This window comes from Cebus imitator, unplaced genomic scaffold (genome assembly GCF_001604975.1).
Source record: "Cebus imitator isolate Cc_AM_T3 unplaced genomic scaffold, Cebus_imitator-1.0 Scaffold489, whole genome shotgun sequence".
Taxonomy (NCBI): domain Eukaryota; kingdom Metazoa; phylum Chordata; class Mammalia; order Primates; family Cebidae; genus Cebus; species Cebus imitator.
In genome coordinates this window covers 276788-285499 of record NW_016107804.1, presented here as the reverse complement: position 1 = coordinate 285499, position 8712 = coordinate 276788, and positions in this window count along the sequence as shown.

The window sequence follows — 8712 nt, the reverse complement described above, 5'->3', positions numbered from 1 at the left end:
ATATACTATATATAATATATAGTATAAATATATTATATAAATATTAAATATATAATATATAATATATTATAAGTATATTATAAATCAAAATATATATTATATAATTTATATAATATATTTATAATATATATTATATGTATTATAATATATATGTAATATATATAAATTCACTGGGCATGGTGGCATGTGCCTGTAGTCCCAGCTGCTCAGGAGGCTGAGGTGGGAAGATTGAGCCGACAGGTCAAAGCTGCAATGAACTGTGATCACGCCACCGCACTCCACCCTGAGTGACAGAGCAAGACCCTTTCTCAAAATGAATAACAATAATTATCTCTTCTTTTGTCAGTCTCCCAGGGGTCCCTGTCCTCTTGAGGGCTGGGTCTATGTCTTACCTTTTTCTTCATAGCACTACTTCAGTGTCCAGCGCACAGTAAGTGCCCATTATGGCTCATGAAATCAATGACCAAACACTTCATAGTTTACTTGGCATTTTTGTATGTGAGCTGTTTCTAAATTTTCAGGATTGCCATTCATGCTGTGGCGAATGTATGGTATTTAAAATGTCTTGGATTTCCCATCACCCCTTGTCTTTCTGTGCCCATGTTGGCCTTATTCACATAACAAACCTTGGCAATCTAGTTCATGTGAAAAGTGGTGAAGCAAATAACTCAGAACATGTTACTTATTCCATTGACTCTGCAACTTCCAGCCAGGGCAATTCAATTTGGATGTACAAACACAGTCAGTAATCCTAAACTTGCCATCCTTATTGGAAAATTCCATGCTGAGTAGTACTCCAGAGGTTCCTGGAAAGGAACAGTTTAATTTCTTCCACTGATCACAGACAGAATATCCAATTTATTCACCTGCTGACATCACCTAGTTTTCAAATAGCTTCTAACCACAGTGCCAATAAATAAATAATAATCCAGTAGTAGGTTAAATTTATTTTTCACCTCTAAGGTGCCAGATACTTTATTTACATATAATTTTCACAGTACAACTCCCTGAGGTCACTACTATTATTGTTCATATTAAAGGAAGAAAGAAATGGGAACTAAGAGAGGTTAAGTAATTTGCGCAGGATTACACAGAATAAAGTATAATTTCATTTTGCAGAATAAAATATTTTTACCAATAAGCAAATATTAACTTCCAGGACTGGTTCTCTGCATAAGTGGAAAAGTGATCTTCTTGAATGATAAAGCCCAAGGGATATTAAAATATTGTCCCACCCCAAAACTTTACCTATTGCTTTATATTGCTATGGGGCCTGGAGATGCCATAATAAATTTACTTTTTGACTTATGGTGCTATCTAAAGATACTCCTGAAAGAGAAATAGAACTGCCCTAGTAGGGGCAGTATATTAAGATATTTGCACACATTAATATGTCAACCCTACTTAGGTTGTCAGATTAGTTAACCCCATGGTTCTCAATTCTACAATGTGTGCTGTACATTGTAACTATGCTTGCTGGACAGCTTTTTAAAACATTGCTGCCCAGACCTCACCTGCCCCTTTGAGATTCTGATTCAACTGAGCTGAGCTAAGGCACAGGCAGGCTTGAGAATCCCTGAACTAACTGACCATTCTATCACTTTATAAGATCCTGAAAAAAATTGAAAGATAGAATAACTAAGCTTTGTCGAAAATGTCTATTATGAAAATCCATTTTCCCCATTTTCCTTATGTGTTTGCCTTGGACCAACCTGCTTTGCTACAGCTCTATCTTGGAGTTCTGGGGACATTCTTTTTTTTTTTTTTTTTTTTTTTTTAAGACAGAGTCTCACTCTGCCACCCAGGCTGGAGTGGGCACACTCTCCGCCCACTGCAACCTTTGCCTTCTGAGTTCAAGCGATCCTCCTGCCTCAGCCTCCCAAGTAGCTGGGACTACAGGTACCCATCACCACACCCAGCTAATTTTTTTTGTTTCTTTTTCATTCTTTCATTTTCTATCTGATTGTATATCGCTTATTTGCTGAACTCCTATCCTGGAAATCTTAGGCTGCATTCCTAGAACCAGGTTCCGAGGCCTAGGCTGCATATGGGGTGGGAATAACACCAGTCAGAGATGAAACAGGATAAAGCCAAGCAATTCATTTGGCTCAAGTGTCGCTAGGAAGGGGGCAAGCAGAGAACTGGGTCTGAAGCAACAGGATGGCAATTGTAGAGTTCAGGATAGGGAGAGAGATTTTTGAATGAGGGAGAGGAGGCATGACCTGGAAGGTTTCCCGAAGGCTTTAGCCCGTAGATAAGGAGGGCTTTAATAGGTGCCTGTAGCATGCTCTCAGGGAGGAAGGGAGCCATTGAGGCCACTGAGGGCTCTGAGCCAAGTAGAAAATTCTCCCACCCTAGCAAGAAAATTAACCTGGCAGCTGAAGAAAGCGTGATTCCTTTGTGTATTTTAGAAGATGAAGTATTGAATCCCACTGCAATAGTAGTGGTAGAAATAATTAATTTATTGGTTACCCACTAGCTAGGTGGTGTTCAATGTATTTTATCATCTAACTTAATCCCCACAATAACTCTATAAGATAATTACAATCATTACTTTCTGGGATGGATATGGTCAATTGGTACTCAACACCAATTTCCACCTTCTTTGAGGTACCTTTCTGTTTTCCAAAGGCTAGAAAACTAGCTCATTGCCCAAATCCCTTGCAGCTAGGGTCTAAATGTGAGATAGATTCCATGGAGTAAAAACACCTGGGCAAGATTCAGAAGGCAGAAATGAAGGAAAGGGCAATTTCCTGCTATGTTTGCTGTTTTTCACCTGGCAAGAAAAATTATGGAGATACTAATGTCTCATCTCCAGCTTTCAGAGGGATTTGTAGCAGTGTTAACTGATTTCAGTGGTCCAGTGTCCAGATAATTGCAGTGGCAGTGGAGGTTGATGTCTGAATAGTAATTGAGATGGTGTGTTGTGGACCTCAGGTACTCCAGTGGCAAGCTGCTGGTCCTTCACCATCCTGATTGTGACAAGGGTCACATGATATTCTGTGACATTTCAGGAGTCATTTCTACATACTCAATCTAGAGTCCTGCCTTCAGCCTTTCCGATAATTTTTAAAGTATTTAATTCCAGTATTAACTCCCTTTGTGCTTCAGAATTCCTATGGTGATTTATGTTTCCTGCATTAAACATTTTTTATACAGATGAGGACATGGCATCTTAGAGAGTATTTTAAAACGTTGCCCAGCTAGTTAGAGGTAGATCAAGAACTCTATGCCTCATTAGATTAAAAAGTGCTCCAAAATTTAGAACTAGAGTGAAGAATTCATTGGCTTTATTTCTAATAGATTTGACAAAGCAAAGTACTATGGAGCCAAGTTCACATATACTCTCTTCCCACTTTTAAACCTATGAGTTGCACTCGCGATTGCGGTAAGTGCTTAACTTAATTGGTTTGCATCCATGCCGGGACCTCTGGGATGCCACTTACATAACTCATCCACAGAAGTCTGTCTTGCCAACAAGTACTTGCAGAAGGCTCTCACTCAATAGCCACATTAAACACAGGACTCTGTTCCCTGTAACTAGCTACTTACCTACTCTAAGTCTTGGCATCGGAGGAGCTGAGGACAACGGAATCATTGTAGTTGACACATAAGTTGAGAGCTTACCAGGTGCCAGGCATTGTTCTGCTATTTCACATTATTTTCTGTCATAATCTTCACAGCAACCCTGGGAGGTAAGTATGGTTATGATCCACATCTTAAAAATTAAGAAATTGAGGCACACAGATTAGGTCATCTGCCCAAGCTCATGCAACCTGAGTGGTAGAGCCTAGATACCAATGCGGTGGTCTCTTATTTATAATATGATACTGTTTTCCAGTCAAACTCAGAATGTTTTGTTTTAATTTTTTCTATATTGTGGGAAACTGCATGAAATCCTCTCTACAGCGAGGTCAGAAATAAATAAACAACAACAACAAAAATAACGCATGGTGGCTTCCTTTAGGATCAGTCCTTCTCTGCTTTGCTTTTGTTCCACTGCAGCTCCGGCCGGATGTGCCGTCTTCCAGGTGTTGATGAGGTGGTGTTTCTGAATAAGCCAGATCAGGACATGATCAACCTCATTGCAACAGTTCCTCATGGCTACATTTGTTTGCTCCATTCTTCTGTCTGTCAGCATGTAACAGTCACTTCATACACAACAGTTTCACTTTCCATGGGCATACAGGACACAGACAGGTACCGTCAGAGCACAAATGTGCGGGCACAGAGAAATAAATAAAAGATATTACTAGAAAATGGTCAGACTCAGCAGTTTCATGAAAATTTAAAATCAGAGTAAACACAAGGCTCTCTAATTAGACAGCCCTCTCTCTCCTGATCAGCGCTTCTACCAACCCTCATTTCTCCTAGAAATAGATCTTCACGAAGCCGAGTATCTTTTTAAATTCTGCACTACAGAGAGCCAGACTAAGATGGTTCTGTCGAAATTACAAAACACTATACTTTCAAATAGCTGATGAATTATTTAGTGACTTTACACTGTCCAAATGCGGGGCTCTTTGGGTAGACAATGTCTTGGTTTCCCTCCTATCTCTTTTGTTATGACATTCAGTAAATGGAGAGATATTGCCCTTCTTAATAATTTATAAAATAATAATCCACATTAAGGATCAGCCTCCTCTGATAGGTTTGGGGTTTCAAGTTGGGTAGTCAAGAGAATGAGAAGCTCAAAATTCTCTTCTAGTTTAGTTCAGTGATTAGTTCCAGCATACTCAAGTTTAACTTTTCAGTATTTGCTTCTTTCTCATCTCAACTTTTTCTCCTGCCTTGTGTGGCTTCCTGAATGGTAAACTGGGCTTGCTATCACTTTTTGGCATCTGACTCTCTAGTTTGGCCTTATGGCATCCTCTGAGAAACAGAGAGCTGAACAATGTGTTATTGTCATGCACTTGACATTTCAAAGTTGCCTATTTACTTTGGCAAAGTCATTATTTTCCTCACCTGTTTGGAAGGAACGAAGGAAGGAGGAGAGGGAGGAAGGAAGGAGAGAAAGGGAGGAAGGAGAGGAAGGGAGGAAGGAGAGAAAGAGAGGGAGGAAGGAAAGGAGGGAGGGAGGGAGGAAGGAAAGGAGGAAGGAAGGCAGAAAGAGAAGAAGGAAGGAAGATTTATTTAAGATCAGGAGGCCGGGCATGGTGGTTCACACCTGTAATCCCAGCACTTTGGGAGCCAAAGCAGGTGGATCACCTGAGGTCAGGAGTTCAAGGCCAGCTTGGCCAATATGGTGAAATATGGTGAAACCCTATCTCTACTAAAAATACAAAAATTGGCCGGGCTTGGTGGTGGGTGCCTGTAATCCTGGCTACTTGGGAAGCTGAAGCAGAGGAGTTACTTGAACCCAGGAGGTGGAGGTTGCAGTGAGCTGAGATTATGCCATTGCACTCCAGCCTGGGTGACAAGAACAAAACTTCATCTCAAAGAAAAAAAAGGATTGGGATAGGCTTGGGTGTGTGATCTCCTCTATCCAGGGTCCAGATGCATTCCCTCACCTCTATATATAATTTATGGCAAGATTCATGTGAATTCTGTGACAGCTATAGACATTATTAAAATGAACAGGTATCCACTTCTCCAGAGCCAGGGAGTTCTAAAACGCACTGCCAGTTCCTCAAGAGCAAGAATTCTGCCTTTTTCATCATTGTTCCCCCGACAGGATTTAGTATAGTGCCTTGCATGTTCATCCACTATGTATTAATTCAGAGCTTACAGTTCTCACTGAGGATACACAGAGGAGTGAGACCTAGACTGTAAGAAGGTGAACAAATATTACAAATATGCTGAGTGCTATAAAAACTGCATGTAAACCAGGCTGTGAGAGAACAGAGAAAGGAGCTACTGACTGACAGTCTAGGGATGATGGGGAAGTATCACACAGGCAGTGGCATTGAGCCAAGGACTTGGAGGCTAGATGGAGGAAACAGCATGTGAGCTACAGTGGCTGGCGAGTATGACATTATGGGGATACAGTGATACTTTTGAGTATTTGAGCAGAGAGTTCCTGCCAAGTATAAGTGGAGTGGAGGCTGAAAAGGTAGGTAAAGGAACTTGTGTAGCATGCTTCAGATTTCCTGGAAGTGTTGGCAACAGTAGGGGGAAATAGACAGTTTCTCACATTACTGGTGAGTGTACTCAAGGCATAACCTTTATGGGGCACAAACTGGCAAAAATGTACAACTCCTTTGACCTGGCAGTTATACATCAAGGAATTTATCCTACTGATATATTTTAAAACTATGTATGTACAAGATTAGTTATAATAGCATTGCTCACCAAAGCAAAAGACTGGAAAAAACAAAACTCAGTTCTATTAACAGGAATTAGTTAAATAAATTATGGTACATCCATAGAACAAAATACATGGTAACTGTCCAAAAAATGAGTGAATTTCTTATATACCAACAGGGAATAAACTCCAAGATATAGCAAGTGTAATAGCAAAGGTATAGAACGGTGTGCATAGATTGTTACCATCTAGAGAGAAAAAGAATACATGAAAACACAAATACATAAATACATACTTATACACACATACATAAACATGTATACGAGCAAATATATACTCTTACAATTAATGAAACGTCACTGGAAAGATACACAAGACACTGATCATAGCTCTGGGTGCATGGGAAGAGTAGAAAGAAGAATTTTCACAGAATTCTATGCATCTTTTCAATTTTAAACTACATGAATGTAACACCTAGTCAAAAAAAATTGAATACAATTAAAACTTTTTTAAAAAGACACAGAACATAATCAGACATGTTTTTCAGGAGGGTGAGGACTGTGAGGATCAGGAACTGGGAGGAAAGAGACCAGGGGCAGAGAGACTAATTCAGAGGCTATGGCTCACACCAGTCCTGGGATGGTGGCACCTTAAACCCAGTGGCAGCGGTCATGAAGGAAGGGCACAGATTTCGGATATCATTTGGGGGTGATTTTACTTAGCTTATTTTGACCATTTGCTGTAGCCCAAGCAGGAGTCATTTTATACCTCCTACTAGCACAAGGGATTCTGTGGGGGGTTTTGTTTTTTGTTTTTGTTTTCTTATTTTCACAAATCCCACAGTAAAGAGATTTTATTTGTCCCATTTTACAGAGTAGGAAACTAAAGCTCAGAAAGGCTAAGTGACTTACCAAAAGTCACACAGGCAGAGTAAATGGTGGAACCAGGATTCAAACCCCTACCCCACACCACACTGGGGGCCTTGTCACAGCTGAGTGAGTAACCAGATCCCGGGCAACTGCTGGGATTAGAAAAAGGAATGAGTCTGGGAGAGAGCGTGGGAGCCTTTTGGCAGCTGTGAAAGACCTCTATAGCTCCTGAGGTCGTAGATGGCTCTGAGAAAGGGTGTGTATCCTTGTCTGTGGGCTAGAATTTAGAGCATCCCTTCAGGGGCCTGTGGTTCTAATGTCTTGAGATCTACTCCAACATTGGGAAAAGTCCAGACCTCCCTAAGGTCTACTGAAGCCAGAGGCTCCATACGACTCATTTCTCCCAGTCTCCCCAGCAGGGATTCGATTCACTGGCTCTGGGAGCTCGCAGGGCAAGATGTGCCTCTCCCTCCCCAGCAGGAAGAGCTAGAAAGGGGTTCCCCGGGGTGCCGTTTAGCTGGAATGGATTCCATATTTTCCTCTCTCATCTCACTGCAGTATCAAGTGTGTGACTATTGATTTCCTCCCTGCATTTGTTTTTGTTATTCATTATTTATGGGATCATTTTTCCATCGTTCGTGCATGAAGGCAAATTTTGTGTAAAAATCAATTGAGTGAGCACCGTCGATGGCTTGCTGTGTTTTCTCGGCTTTCATCTCTGAGGCATCAGTTCTCGGGAGATGCAGAGCAGGATATGGGATTAGGAGCATGCCAGAGTGGGAAAGGGAGGTGAGGACGGGGCAGGGTTAGAAACCTGCCTTAAGATACCTCGCCTGTGGAATCACTTTTTATCCCTCCAACATTCTGTTCCGCTCACCTGGAAGTCTAGATGGGGATTCATCTCTTCCTGCCCTTATCTCTTCCCTACTTCCCTTGCCCCTTTGCTGGGCTGCCATGGATGAACGGGTGGAGTTCCAGCTGTAGAAGCACTTCCATTTCATGTAAATTTACTTCAATGTAGAAGCCCACAGGACCGTCAGGATTGAGGCTTGGAGGCCTGCTCTCTAGTGGCTCACCCTGAAAACTCTAGGGAAGTCACCCTGAAAGAGCAGACTTGGAGAGTGGGACTAAGAGCCGGGCTGACATTTAATAAGCATCTGCTGTATGTCAAGTCAGGCTGAGTGCTTTGCTTATATTCAATTTGAGCCTCAGCACAAGTATGTGTGAGGTAAGTGCGTGTAAAGAAAGGAGGAAGGAGCCGGGCGCGGTGGCTCTTGCCTGTAATCCCAGCACTCTGGGAGGCCAAGGCGGGTAGATCACCTGAGCTCAAGAGTTCAAGACCGGCCAGGCCAAGATGGTAAAACCCCATCTCTACTAAAAATACAAAATTATCTGGGCGTGGTGGCACACATCTGCTGTCCCAGCTACTTGGGAAGATGAGGCAGGAAGATCACTCGAGCCCAGGAGGTCAAGGCAGCAGTAAGTCATGATCATGCCACTGCACTCTAGCCTGGGCAAAAAAGTGAGACCCCCACCTCCTTCCCTGCAAAGAGAGAAAGAGAGGAAAGAAGGAAGGGGGGAAGGAAGGAAGGAAGGAAA